Source organism: Antedon mediterranea, chromosome 3 (genome assembly GCF_964355755.1).
Source record: "Antedon mediterranea chromosome 3, ecAntMedi1.1, whole genome shotgun sequence".
Taxonomy (NCBI): Eukaryota; Metazoa; Echinodermata; class Crinoidea; order Comatulida; family Antedonidae; genus Antedon; species Antedon mediterranea.
The window spans coordinates 26,661,615-26,677,826 of NC_092672.1; the positions used below are offsets into that span (position 1 = coordinate 26,661,615).

At 32.7% G+C, this 16,212-nt stretch overlaps 1 long non-coding RNA gene across 1 annotated transcript; it reads left to right on the forward strand.

Moving 5' to 3' along the window:
- The first annotated feature begins 135 nt into the window (after nucleotides 1-135).
- LOC140044441 (uncharacterized) lies at nucleotides 136-4,065 on the forward strand. Its single transcript, XR_011844457.1, has 3 exons — nucleotides 136-297; nucleotides 1,301-1,421; nucleotides 3,933-4,065. It is a non-coding gene; the product is annotated as an uncharacterized lncRNA (long non-coding RNA).
- Nucleotides 4,066-16,212: the final 12,147 nt, after the last annotated feature.

Here is a 16,212-nt window from a genome sequence, read left to right on the forward strand (position 1 = left end):
TTGTATAATGAGTAAGGAACGCTAGCATATTTTGTATGTAATTTTACCCGGATAAACAAATCCATGCCATTGTTCATGTCACTGATTGTTACTCTTTTTATAATAGTTTTTTTATTGTTTTAAACAGGCCTTTTTTCGAAATGCGGCTTAAAAGTTGTAGGAGAAGATTCCGGATGCACAACCATGGATCGTGTGTTCCACGTGGCATGCTTTACATGTGCTACCTGCAAGAAAAAGTTACGAGGACAGCCATTCTATGCCATGGAATCTAAAGCCTTCTGTGAGAACTGTTATATAGTAAGTGCTTATTAGTAACTGGTGCTCTCTAATATCCTGATATCTCTAAGTCTTACATTTATTGTCAACTTTCTCAAATCTAATGAATACCAAAAATTTGCGTTCAAAATGTCAAGAAATGATTACCAAATCTTTAAAATGCATTCTCAAACAAAATTGAGTCCCATGGTTCAATGTTTTGTTTTCAGGGTTGATTTTAGAAATTTATTTTACTTTATCGTAAAAAAATTGTCTAAAATTGACCAGAGAACGGGTCTTTTATTTATGTGAGAATTATATTCAGTACCATAGAGAATCAAGAATTAACAAAGTAAAGTGAGTTCTTCTCTACTTTGTGTTCATATGAAAAATGCATAAAACATTTCCCATGTAAAAAAAATATACATTTTATGGATCTCAGTTAGTAAGAAACAACATGTAATACATTTAATACATGTCACAAAGTTTATTTTAGATGGAAAAATAGCTACTGTACTCAAACACCCACTTTGTAAACACATATTTTAAGCCTACATATCACACACACCAGCATTGTGTGTCAAATTTTCAATACATTAAAGCAAAATGTTTGTCATTCAGACCTGTAAAACCAGCCGAAAATGAAAAAGCTATCTCTCTAATATTATGGTGCCCTTTGAAATTTGTTTTTGAAAAAGTTGTCATAAACATATTTAAAGACCAATTAATCTAATTTCTACAAGTTTTCATTAACAAAATGTTAAAATATCATAAAATGGGTAAAAAAACTAAGAATAGAAACATTCACCTGACAAAAGTTAATAACAGTTACACATAACAGCCTTTTTGCAGATTGTAGAACAGTCGGTTTGTTTTCATCTAGAAAGGGTGAACAACTGACTTACTAACCTAGAATTCAGTTCTCTATGCCACCAAGCTTTCACTAATAGCTAAGTTATTCAGTTACCTAATCAAAATAACAACATTTATCTTCCTTTGTTTAGCAACAAACAATTTTATTTTTTTAAAACTTTGTATCTTGTAGGAAATTTGCTTCGCGATGTTCCGTTTGCTTACAGCCCATAATGCCAGAACAAGGACAAGAGGAGACGGTACGCATTGTTGCTCTGGATCGCAGTTTCCATGTTGATTGTTACCGCTGCGAGGTAAGTTTTATTTTGCACATGTTTCAAAAAAGAAATAAATCAACATTGAGATTGTCTTAACATTTCAATTGTTATGCTACAACTGCCTTCATTTTGGTGTAAAGAAAATCTGACTTTACCTATATTAATCAATTTTAAATTTTTTTTACATTATCTGTTAACATTTTTACCTTAAATGAGATAATTATTTAAAAATCCAGTGCGCATGACCAGTCATTACATGGTCAATTCCTACAATGCAACCAGTTGTCCTTCAAGTTAAACTTATCGCATTTGATTTGATAATCAGTTTGTCTCGAACGGAATCGGTTAAACACTGTTTCCACAGAAACTATTGCCTGTCTGTCACACAGCCGCAACTACGGCTCTTTCGGACATGTAATTCCTGGTAACCACCGGTAAACAACGGTAAATAGCCACAGCTGTACACATATAAATGTAAAAAGGAAATTTAATAATCTTTGACAAACAATTCTTTCTTTTATAATCCAAACCCCCCCAAAAAAAAACCACAAAAAAAACCCAACCAATTCTCAAACAATGATAAAGTATCCCTATTCCCCACACACTTTATACAATTCCCCAAATTTCCCAATCCTTCCAGACAAAATATCAACAATCTTCTTTATGTCAAATAAATCCCCGAAACCCCCCTTTCAAATACAATAATATCACAAGATGAATAATTAAACAATAATAAATGTCCACAATATTGTTCCTTCTTGCCTTCTCTCCTACGCTGACCCGAAAACAAATTAGAAAGATAAAAGTTAAAACGATTCTGCAACTAAACAACTCCCACGCCTCTGCTCCCGTTCTGCTGGTACTCCCAATTATAATTCTTCTCAAACTGCAACTATTTTCTGACATATAAATAAATTAAATACAAAGTTAAAATGTTTCCTGATGTCGTTCTGTACTGCAATCCGCTCCCAGACCAATTATTTCTTTCTACGTAAAGTTACTCTTCAATATTTGCAAACAATTCTTTAAATGCAACTACTTCTGCTGTTTCCAACAGTTATTTCTTCTGTCAATTTACATTCACAATTTCAATTAATCCTCAGTAATCTCAACAATTAACAGTTCTACATTTAAGTACAGCCTTATAGTATTACTTCCAACTCACAATTTATTAACTTCATGTATATCACTTTATTTCCTTTCTGCTTCAGCTCTATATCACCATAATTATTTCCAACTCACAAGTTATTAACTTCATGTAGGTGTATATCACTTTATTTCCTTTCTGCTTCAGCTCTATATCACCATAATTATTTCCAACTCACAAGTTATTAACTTCATGTATATCACTTTATTTCCTTTCTGCTTCAGCTCTACATCACCATAATTATTTCCAACTCACAATGTATTAACTTCATGTATATCACTTTATTTCCTTTCTGCTTCAACTCTATATCACCATAATTCAATTACTTCTTCTCCTGTACGTCTTAGTTTCTCATATCAATATTCACCTATCCCTTTCTGGCTTAACATAACATAGCCCTTCTTCTCTGTCTCCTCTCAATTTCCATCTCCCTCAAAATTCCCTCAATTATACACATACCACCACCTTATCCTTCACCAATCAGCAACTCACACACTAACTTAACTCTTACACCTCTCCTCCAGTCAGCAACCTCCACACAATCCTTCTCTGCAACACAAATACTCTGCTCCACTGGCTTCACACAATAGCTTCCTAAAACAAAAGAAAGGTTCAAATAGTGAAAACAAAGGGAAAGTAAGAATGAACTAGCAAAATATATACAGTATACAACTTTATGTCACTTGTGACACTGTCGAAACAAGACCTTAGTATAGGTTAGCCTGGCATGATTTATGAACTCTCTGTATGTGCACTGCAATGCTAATGGAAACAACAATTTGGCGATGTAACTCGTAAAGCAGCCTTTATTTTTCTGTTATTCATGCCTATTACAAAACTCAAGGTGGTTTGGTGTTTCAGACGCCATTTTGGCAGCCATATTGTATCGAACTTTCAAATATAGTTCATTCCATTACACAGGAACATTCTGGTTATTTTGATACCTCATGTATAAATGCATTCAGTAAAAGATGTATTGTCCCCCTGAAAAAATAATTCTTAAACAATTTTTTGTTGAATATTACATTTTAATGTAACATAATAGTTATCCACTTTGACCAAAAATTATATCGAAAAATAATGTATGTACCTGAAATAAAGGTAATTTAAAGCAAAAAATGGTCAAATTGGCTGCCAGCCAATGGATTTTGGTTAAATTTAACTATTTATTTTGTCATTTTATAAGTGAAAACATTTTTTTTTTTCTTTTTCTTTTTCTATGGAAATGATTAACTTTATTAAAACTACAAAATAACATATTCAAAGTCTGATTTAATTAATTTTTCATGTTTTTGGGGACAATACATCTTTAAAGGACCAAACATACAAACACTCTATTAATATCAGTACTATATTATTCAATAGAATAACAGAATGATCACATTTTCATTTTTTAACAGGACTGTGGATTACAGCTATCATCAGAGGTTGACGGACAAGGTTGCTATTCATTAGACGATCACGTCTTGTGCCGTGAATGCAACGGAAAGAGAGTACAAAATCTTACAGCAATGTAAATTTAAAAGAAAAACCGGTGGTGTGTGATCTGTGTGATCACACGATGTATTTCATTCATGCTGTGATCTTATTATGCAATCTGATCATGTGCTTTGATCGCATCAGACAATGTATTCCAATTAATGTCCTGGAATCATGTTATGTGATGTGATCTGTGTGTATTTCATTCATGTACTGGGAACACATAATAAGATCTGATGATGCGCTGTGCATCAGAACACATGATGTATTCCATTTCCAAGAAAAAACTGTGTTGTGTGATCTGTGTGATTTCATATGCTGTGATCATATTATGCGATTTGATCATGCTCTGTGATACAATCATGTGATAATACTCACATCTTTGTGACTCTCATCTGAATAACAGACACATACTGTATAAATTAATTATGCCATATGAATATTTTATAACTAATTCTTTGCACTGGCTAAAATCGCTAAGCATTGTGGGAAATGAAGAAGCATTTTTTTAGGATAACTGACTGTATTTTAAAGTTTTTTTTAACTCTAACCGCTGTCTATAAAGGTTTAATTTTATTGTCATAATTATTAGAAAAAGGCAGGGTAAATGTTTAGTGTTATATTTGGCTGATTTAAAATATAGATATTTTAAAATGGTGCTTACTATAAATCATGTTGTTTAGCTGTTCTGCAAACCATCCAATTCTCAGTGCTGTATCTCCACATATATGACCAGTATCAAGGGAAATTCCATAATACAGCATCTCTTATGTTTCATAGACAATTAAGGTCAAGTTAAAGGCTTCACATGAGATGCTGTATCATGGAATTACCCTATGATACTGGACAAATTTTGATAGAGTACAGATAATTGGCTGTGCAAACTACTTAATAATTTTAATAATATAAGTTAATCTTGTAGATGAAATTTTAATAGATGGCAAAATTTTAGACTTGAACAATTGTTAGAATAGGATCGTTTGTCAGTTTTGTACAAAGGAGTGAATTACATTTGTGCTTTGCTTAGTAGGGAGCCTTTGATTTCAATACACAACATAGACATATTCACATGTTACGAGTTCTGATAAACTACCCCAACTTCTAAATTAATGGTGGCTATAATATTGCTGATTTTATTAAATTAAATTGTTCTACTAAAGGTTCCTAACATTTTATTTAATACACTATGGTATTTGTGATGAAATTATTTTTCAGTTAGTTTCAGATTGATTTTAAAAACTTCATTTGGGGTTTTTTTACACTTTTTATCATTTCAGTAGGCAAATATGATTTCACTAAAATGTATTTTTTTGTTGTTTATTTGTACATTCTTTATAAACATGACACACTAAGTACTATTTTTTAACATTTTAAATTAAAGATAGTAAAATGAAAAATGATCTAAAATGAACAAAAACTACATTGCAATGTATATACCACCAAAAAAATACATTTCTAACTTTCTATGAATCAATTTTTTAAAACTTTTTTTGTCAGTACTAAGTAAAAACCATAAAATTATTTTATGTTAATTAAAAAATGACCGATAGCATCAATGTTTATTACCCCTACCCCTAAACTGAAGATCTTGCTAAATTTTTACAATTCTACTATTCATATATAATGTGTACTAAAAGTAATACTGTGAAATAGTTTTTTTCCACATTCCACATTCAAAGGAAACAAAATTAATTATTTATTCTTTGTCCATTAACAGTTGGGTATGACATCATGTGAATAATTGTTATTAGAAAAATGCTGCACTTTTTATAGAATTAACAAATTGTATATGATATGTTTTTATTTTTTAAAATAGCTAGCTTTAAATTAACAAATAAATGTTACTCACCTTTATTATTGTTTGTTTTTTTCTCTCTTCATTATACCCATTGTAGAACACAAAACTGCAATGCGTGAAACTTATAATATTATTTGTCATTTATACAACATAGAAAGAATGAAATTGTAATTGGTTGAATTTAACATGCAATATATAAAGCATAATATCCAGTGATTCGAAAGAAATCTTCAAACTTGCTATTAAATGCATTAACAGAATTATAAACACATTTTTGTATCTATAGTGTTTAATACTACACAGAAATTAGGATGTTTATTATTCGGGATCACAATAAAAACAGGTTACGTTATGTAGTATTTGTTGATATTTATTGTATTTCTGTGCCAAAATGATCATATTTTACTAATGTAAAATGTTTTAATACACAGTAGAACTTCTATTAAAGGGACACCTTCAGAACTAACCCAACAAATTGTCCTATGATGCTCGTAACTAAGTATTACATTTGTCAATTCTTATGGACAGTTTTTTAAACAATATACAATTTGTGGTGTGGTACATGGCTATCAGAGGCGGATCCATTCCAGCATCACTGACGGAACCAAGAATTTTGAAGAAAATACTAAATTTATATACATATATAGATTGTGAGCAGACCTCTTGCTGTTTCGGTCGGTTTAATTCACTTTGCTATTGGAAATGCACGGAATTATTTAATTAGTTATGTGTCATTTCGATTGGATATGTGCATTTGGACCTGCTAAACCTGATTAATAAAAAAAAAATAAAAAACGATTTTGCATACAATACAGAAGGTCTTTTTAAATTGAGACGGGTTGGTGAATTTTGTCCAAGATGGGGAAATTTCTGTCCAGAATGGGGAAATATTTTTTCAAGAATAAGAACAATAGCGATAGGTGGCGCTATAATCGTGTCCAAGATGGGGAAGCTGTCCAATATAGAGAAATCCGATTTGTCCAAAATGGGGAAATTTCTGTCCAAGATGGGGAAGTGGTGGCGCTATATCGTGTCCAAAATGGGGAAATTTCTGTCCAAGATGGGGAAGTGGAGGCGCTATATCGTGTCCAAATTGGGGAAACTTCTGTCCAAGATGGGGAAGTGGTGGCGCTATATCGTGTACAAAATGGGGAAATTTCTGTCCAGGATGGGGAAGTGGAGGCGCTATATCGTGTCCAAAATGGGGAAATTTCTGTCCAAGATGGGGAAGTGGAGGCGCTATATCGTGTCCAAATTGGGGAAATTTCTGTCCAAGATGGGGAAGTGGTGGCGCTATATCGTGTCCAAAATGGGGAAATTTTTGTCCAGGATGGGGAAGTGGAGGCGCTATATCGTGTCCAAAATGGGGAAATTTCTGTCCAAGATGGGGAAGTGGTGGCGCTATATCGTGTACAAAATGGGGAAATTTCTGTCCAGGATGGGAAATGCTGTGTCAAAAATAGGGAAACTGTCCAATATAGATAAATCCGATTTGTCCAAAATGGGGAAATTTCTGTCCAGGATGGGGAAGTGCTGTGTCCAAAATAAAGCTGTCCAATATAGAGAAATCCGATTTGTCCAAAATGGGGAAATTTTGCCTCGAGAGAAGGGCTGTGTCCAAAATAAAGAAACTGTCCAATATATAGAAATCCGATTTGTCCAAAGTGGAGAAATGTTGTCTAAAATAGAGAAATTTTTAGAAGAAAAATATAATTTTTGGACAAATTTCTCCAGAATAGAGAAGTGCTGTGTCCAAATTAGAGAAACTACAGTATCCAAGGCCTAATAAATTCGATTTTTCCAAATTGTATAAAAGAGAAACTGTCAAATATGTGCCCAAAATGTTCAATGACTTACCATTACAAGGATTATGAACTTGGTATTTATAACTATAATCATTCATTTTGTATTGGATTTTGATGTTTGTCTATGGATTAGGTCAGGCGTGGATCATCACATAGCTACTGGTAGCATTGTTAAGCAGATATGCGAAACATCGGGCATAGAAATTGATCAAACATTGGTGTTGAATGCTTCTTTAGCATTTGAAGCTCAATCAAATATCAATGAAGATATGCATTGCAATATATGTGCCATCCCACAATAATGATCATGGATGTGAACAGAAAGGTTTATTTTAGGACAGCTTTGTCTGAACTTGGCAAGCCTCATGAATGTATAGAAAAAGTAGATTGCATAGCATTTTATGAACGAGTTAGTTTAAACCACATTAAGTACATTAACAAGTCGTTCGGTCTGAAAACAACCAAAGATATTCTTGGAAGACTGATTATTTCAACGCCTAAGTCAAGTGTTGTAGCACAAACGACTGATGAACCCAATGACTGGTGGCTGAAGGAATACCAACTATGATTACACCATAAAAAGCTTGTAGAAGAGAGACATAATGAGGTAGATAATAGGATTATAAATGCCGCCAACATAATTCTAAAGAGAAACTATCCAGAAACACGTGGATTACAAGACATCATCTATCAACAGCAAATGCACAATTTTGTCAAGACTACACAATATGTTCGCACTGGATTACAATATCAATCAAGCATTGGTACCAAAAACTTACCAATAGTAACGTCGATGTGTACGATAGTTTACAGACATTGAATCCAAGAAATTACCCGTTAGAATTGACTCAGGTGGCATGCAAGTTGATGGAACCCAGCGTTCCCAACATGAATTTTCACGTACATGGTACGGTGTACAACCTTATGCAAGTAACACTTGTGGCCATTTTTGTATAGCATTTGCATTTGATGCTGCATTATGTGCAGGAAAAGATCCATCAACACTACGATTTGAAGAAGACGAGAGGGTTGTTAGGCGAAAGCTTGTTGAAGCATTTGAGAAGGCAGATTTTGCGTGGATATTTAGAAATTGATAACTGCCACAATGCCCCTGCATCAAGGATGTCCGCAATACCTCTGACAAACTGCTGCAACACACCCATTACTCCACAAGTCATCAACTGCTTTACATGCCACAAGCCTTATCATAAGGAATGCATAACACATGCCATGTGCGAAAGATGTGCTCATAAAAAAAAATATATGATCAACAAGAGCGGTTACGAACCGAAGCAAGAAGAGAGAGACCCACAAGCAAGACCAACAGCTGGTTAACATTCGCTCTACAACTACATAAACACTATTGTATACTTAGGAAAGTTACCTTAGGCCGAGGATCATGTGTTTCTTGTACCTTTAGGTAATGTTTACGGAGAAACACTTCAATTATTGCATAAGAATAAAATTGGTTCCTCATCAATAATAAATAAAAAAAAATGAAAATACTAATACTATGGCTCATGAAATGGTCCATATGAAAATTTTTCTTGATGGAATTAGAGATGATCGGCAGAATGGGAAAGTTTTCAAGAAAATGGGAAGAACATCAGTAGCCATAATAAATCAGCACAGCAATTCACTCCCTGGTAAATTTAAAAGAATACACATTGACAGAATAGTTGCTCACTAATGACATTTGTATAGACACAAAGATTTTGAGAGAAATTTAACCCAAAAAACAAATCTAATAGAGCATAAACCTTACAGAAAATGCAAAGCACTGGCTGTTAATCATATTTTAATATCAACATAATTATTAGCCCTAAACTATGCCTATTTGGAGTAGGAAATAACTCAGTAAAAGAACTAATTAATACTATGTTACAAATATGCAAATACTCGTATACTATTGTAAAGTGAGAAAAATGTTTTCAGATTAGAAGTGTGAACTTAATTAAAGTTTTTAAAACAAACAAAAAAGTTTCTTATGTTGTTTTAATGTTTTGCCTTCTCTATATTGTGCAGCTTCCCTATTTTGGACACAGCACTTCCCCATTCTGGACAGAAATTTCTCCATTTTGGACAAATCGGATTTCTCTATATTGGACAGCTTCCCCATCTTGGACACAGCACTTACCCATTCTGGACAGAAATTTCCCCATTCTGGACAAATCGGATTTCTCTATATTGGACAGCTTCCCTATTTTTGACACAGCATTTCCCCATCCTGGACAGAAATTTCCCCATTTTGGACACGATATAGCGCCACCACTTCCCCATCATGGACAGAAATTTCCCCAATTTGGACACGATATAGCGCCTCCACTTCCCCATCCTGGACAGAAATTTCCCCATTTTGGACACGATATAGCGCCACCTATCGCTTTTGTCCTTATTCTGGACAAAATATTTCCCCATTCTGGACAGAAATTTCCCCATCTTGGACAAAATTCACCACACCTATTGTAATTCGGTTTGTGCATTCGATAAGTAGAACATTGCTATTAATATCCATACTCTTTTATCACTTATCGTTTATAGCTAAAACTCACCACAACAAGGATATAAGTTATAGGATCAAATAAGAAAGATTATAACATTATCGAGACTGGATTGGTCGATTCAATGTTTGTATATCCCCTCCCGTGGTAACAAAAACTGCTATCGACCAATTAAATGGCTGCAAAGTTGGAAATTCCATTGGAATGTTTAAGATACACAAATAGTTATAAGGTGTGGAAATATATAAAATTGTGAAACGTATACAAATTATCATTCCAGCTTTTTCGTCTTTCAGACAGTCGGAAATTATCGCTGAATTTAATTCTCCACATTAAAGGTTAGTAACAAATTTGTTTCATATCTTAATTAAGACTATGACAAAACACATTTCTACACATTATTAAATATGAATTATTCCTTAATTATATTCTGTAGATAAAATTATGGATAAATAATAACTATTCACTGAATCAACCCTAAAGTTAGCTACTGTACATTAATCTAACGATATGTCAAGTGTTTTTATAGTTTATTTTGTATTTACTGTTTGTATTGTTTGAGGGTCCGTAATGATCAGCTGATGCTGGATGGACCACCCTCATAAAATATTGTTGAAATAAAATAAAAAATAAATAAAATCTTAATAACACAGGTAAAACCTTCTTGAAAAATTATTCACTCGTCCCTGCTTAACATTTATAATAAAAAAAAAGTTGTAACTGAATTGAATTTGAATAAGGAACTAGAACTAACTTTACATACCTAAATTTTGTTGTGGGATGAGGATTTTTTTCCAAATCGGTTTATACACAGTGAGAAATGTTAAATGTGTAAGAAAGCTATGAATATTCAGCTACGTTTAAGAAACTATTCAAAATCACTGTTGACATATCTTTGCACTTTTTTTTTTCAACAATATTTTATGAGGGTGGTCCATCCAGCATCAGCTGATCATTAGGGAAATCCCCTCAAACAATACAAACAGTAAATACAAAATAAACTAGCATTGCATCTATAATTTATTTTTCTTGTACATAATCAAATTACGTTTATTTATAAGCAGTTTCAGCTCTTATGGTAATTTTAGTTTACTTCTTTCACCCCAACTAATACGAAATACTATTTCGGTTGGTGCATTAAATAAGTAGAGCACTGCTATTACTTTCCATACTCTTTTTCCACATGGTCAGAGTGTTACATAAGTAATAGGATCACAAAAGAAAGATTATAACATTATCGAGACTGGATTGGTCGATTCAATATTTGTATATCCCCTCCCGTGGTAAAGAAAACTGCTATCGACCAATTAAATGGCTGCAAAGTTGGAAATTCCATTGGAATGTTTAAGATACACAAATAGTTATAAGGTGTGAAAATATATAAACTTGTGAAAAATTATCGCTGAATTTAATTCTCCACATTAAAGATTAGTAACAAATTTGTTTCATATCTTAATTAAGACTATGACAAAACACATTTCCACACATTATTAAATATGAATTATTCCTTAATTATATTCTGTAGATAAAATTATGGATAAATAATAACTATTCACTGAATCAACCCTAAAGTTAGCTACAGTACATTAATCTAACGATCTGTCAAGTGAAATCTTAATAACACAGATAAAACCTTCTTGGACAATATGTTCACTCGTCCCTGCTTAACATTTTTATTTAAAAAAAAATTTAACTGAATTGAATTTGATTAAGGAACTATAACTAACTTTACATAGGTCTACATACATTTTTTTGCGGGATGAGGATTTTTTTCCAAATCGGTTTATACACAGTGAGAAATGTGTAAGGAAGCTATGAATATTCAGCTATCGTTTAAGAAAGTACTCAAAATCACTGTTGACACATCTTTGCACCTTTGCATTGCATCTATAATTTATTTTTCTTTTACATAATCAAATTACGTTTATTTATAAGCAGTTCTTTTCAGCTCTTATGGTTATTTTTGTTTACTTCTTTATCCCAACTACTACGAAATACTATTTCGGTTGGTGCATTAAATACGTAGAGCATTGCTATTACTTTCCATACTCTTTTTTCACCTAGCGTTCATAGCCACGTCACCACAACAAAATGATATAAGTAATAGGATCACATAAGAAAGATTATAACATTATCGAGACTGGATTGGTCGATTAAATGTTCGTATAACCCCTCCTGTGGTAACAAAAACTGCTATCGACCAATTAAATGGCTGCCAAGTTGAAAATTCCATTGGAATGTTTAAGATACACAAATAGTTATAAGGTGTGGAAATATATAACATTGTGAAACGTATACAAATTATCATTCCAGCTTTTTCGTCTTTCAGACAGTCGGAAATCATCGCTGAATTTAATTCTCCACATTAAAGGTTAGTAACAAATGTGGTACATCTTAAAATTAATTAAGGCTATGACAAATCAATCTATTGCTTATTTTATGTAATTTAATATTTATATAACTTAATGTTAACCCTGACGAAGAAATTAGTGTTTTCTGAAAGCTTAAAATTCACCTTTTTATTTTATCGTTTTAATTGAGTATTTTATTTCTATCTCCATTGATCCAGCCACTGATACCCACAGCATTATCATTTTATCAGTAATTGTTTATAGATTTATTAATACTGTATTTGAAATGTTCATGTATGGGTCCTTGCGACGATAAATCGATATCGATTGTCTTACATATAACAAAATAAGTTAGATAAGTTTTTGTTCTAGAAATATATAGGATAATCATTTATGCTGTCTTTGATCAAAATTATTATTTTTTTTAATCCAATCAAATGATGTCATGATCAGTAATCGTTGTATTGTCATGATATTATTGCTCTTACCAATCATGACGTCATGTGGAAATATAATTTTCATCAAAGGCAGCGTAGATGGCTATCCTATAATAGTTCTAGGATGAAAACTGTTTAAATTTCTTTTGTTTCAGGAAGTGTGAAAATGCATATTTAACTATTTGTCGTCGATCGTTATCGCCCTTGTGTAAATGGGCCTTAAAGCTGAATATTTGGCTTGAGAATGTTTACACAGGGCCTGCTTTCAGTTTAGTAGCAGTGTTATGCAATGCTATCAATTCTTATATAACGCTTGATAGCCATGTCTGTGAAGTTAGCTAAGTTTCCTAGTTCCTTTTTCAAATTGGATTAAAGGGACAGTTACAACTTTTTAAATTATAATTAATTATTAATTAATTATTTGTCTAATACATTATGCAGGCATGTGACCATTATTATGGCGAATAATGAGGTAGTCAGTCATTTTGACCTTGACCTAGTGACCTATTATTTATTAACACGAATAAGTACAGTAACTAGCTTTACAACCGGTATAACACTTGACCTACTTAATATTTTGAAAATATTTTGGTATGGATCGATGACATACTTTACCATTTGCCACCCTAGTTCCGCGAACGTCTACGCTCTCTACGGCGAAAAGTAACAAAAACAAAAAAAGTAAATTTCGAGCCCTGTAATTTGCAAAATAATTCGCTGAACTATGGTGGACAGTGATAGAGTACGTCAAGGGTCATCGATCCATACCAAAATATTTTGAAAATATTAAGTAGGTCAAGTGTTATAACGGTTGTAAAGCTATTTACTTATTCGCCATAGAGAACGTACACACAATAAAGATTGCGGAACTAGGGTGGCAAATGGTAAAGTATGTCAAGGGTCATCGATCCATACCAAATTATTTTGACAACATTAAGTAGAGCAAGTGTTATAACGTTTGTAAAGCTACTTACTTATTCGCCATAGAGGGCGTAGACGCAATGAAGTTTGCGGAACTAGGGTAGCAAATGGTAAAGTAGATCAAGGGTCATCGATCATACCAAACATTTTGAAAATATTAAGTAGGTCAAGGAGCGCGTAAATGCATAAATGTTATTGAACTTTGAAGGCTAACATGTTCATGCAACAACAATTAGACAGTGTTACGTATGAAAATCTTTTTTTAAACATATTTGTGCTGATGACACAGTGATTTTTACAACAGGTGAAAATAGTTTAAAATATATTTTTATTGAAATTAATGCTTTTTGTAATATTTCGGGGTAAAAAGCTAAATAAAGGAAAATGTAAAGGAATCTTGATTGGATCAATTCAGAATAACCTAGCAACCCCTCTTGGTATCACTTGAACGAAAGAGCCAATGAAATTTCTCGGAATTTATGTTGGCTATAAAAAAGGTATTTGTGAAAAAAAAACCTGGGATGATAAAATTAGGGATTTAGAGCATACTTTAAGACCTATGGGAAAAACGACACCTTGCCTTCTTTGGAAAAATGATCATAATTAAAAGTCGTATTGATTACCAAAACATATATTTCCAATTGTAGAAAAGTTACTGTATAGATTCCTATGGGGAAATAAAAAAGAAAAGATTAGGAGGAAACACTTATAAATAAAATAGAAGAGGGAAGGGTTAATATGATTGATTTTTATGTAGTTGTGAACTCGTTAAAGCTAAACACTGGGTTAAGGGATTACTGAGCCCAGACCCAGGCAAGTGGAAATATATTCCAAAATATTACATGCACTCTTTAGAAAGTACATTAGAGATAAGTAAGCTTAATTTTGAAGAGCAAAAACAATTACAAATTATGCCTGAATTTTATTAATATAATGATTAATGCGATTGTGAAAATAAATAATATTGAACTGTTAGATCCTCAAAATATACAGGAAATTAAATCTCAAGCCCCGTGGAAAAATAAACGTATACTGTCAGACGGAAAGTCTTTATACTTCATAAATTAGGCTATAAAACAATTGGTGAAATTTTGGTCAATAACAGAATTTTAAGTCTTAGAGATTTGATTCCCTCGTTATAATAAAGCATAATGGGATAATAGAATACTTCAAGCTAATGAATGTTTTTCGTATTGAATGGAAGGAAGTATTGGCACAACCTAGAATAGAAAAAGAACAAGTTTGTTGGAATTATAAATGCATTTTCCAATCAAATGTTTAAATATGTTTTTATGATATGTTTATAATTGAATTAACGACAGTGTCAATCTCCCAAGGTAAATGTGAAACGGAGTTTTTATATAAAAAAGAGAATGAGAAAAATGCACAGAATAAATTCTAAACCACCCGGTGATATAATATATAGGTAACTTTATTTCTAAAAAATGTAACAAAACCACGCACTGTGGTGGATTTATAAAATCTGATAAGTTCTTACATGCATGCCTCTTACAACAACAAAAAATATAAAATAACGTAAAAACAATGATTCAAAATAACAAAAGCCACTTATTTCTGTTGCTGACAATCTCACGCAAATGAATTAAGTCGTTTAAATTACTTAACTTAAAAATTTCTGATAAATAAATCATTTCTAAGTGTACTTAACAGATTGGTTTGATGTTTTCCAATTCGCCCTTTTATTGAATTAGAGTGTACAATACCAAACACCAATGCTGAAAAAGCAGGAGTATCTTCACTAATTCTAAGTATATGGCCAAGCATAGACCACCAAGCGGTGATATACTGACATTTAATTAATTTGAAACGATAAAGTTGAGGAAATCTGTGAGAATGAGAAAAATTCGCCCCAACCGAGATTCGAACCCGGAACTTTCTGCTTGATATGCAGATGTCGTAACCATTAGGCCACTGGGGCTGTCATGGTATTGTTCAAACTCGATTGGATAGCGACTCTTTAACATTCTCGGCGTGGTACGGCGGAACAGCACTAATCCCTCAATTGTACGCACGCGCACTAGAGATCAAATTGACAAGCCCTCATCTTTCAGTATTTTATTTACGAAGCGGGATCTCCGATGAAGATACTTTTTTATATATAAACATCACAGGCACTGAATAAATTCTAAACCACCCGGTGATGCCTTAAGGCCAATTTACGCAGACTAGCAGCGGTAACGGTAATAACAAATATAGAATCTATGTTATTCCTATGACAAAGCGGAGAGGACGGGCGGTTTCCGCTCAGGATAGATACATATGTAAATGAACTAAAAGAAAGCTAAGGTTTGTGAATAGAACTAGAAAAGTTAGAACTGCACAAATTAAAATACAAGAACTATTTAGCCCTAACAGTCTTATTCGACT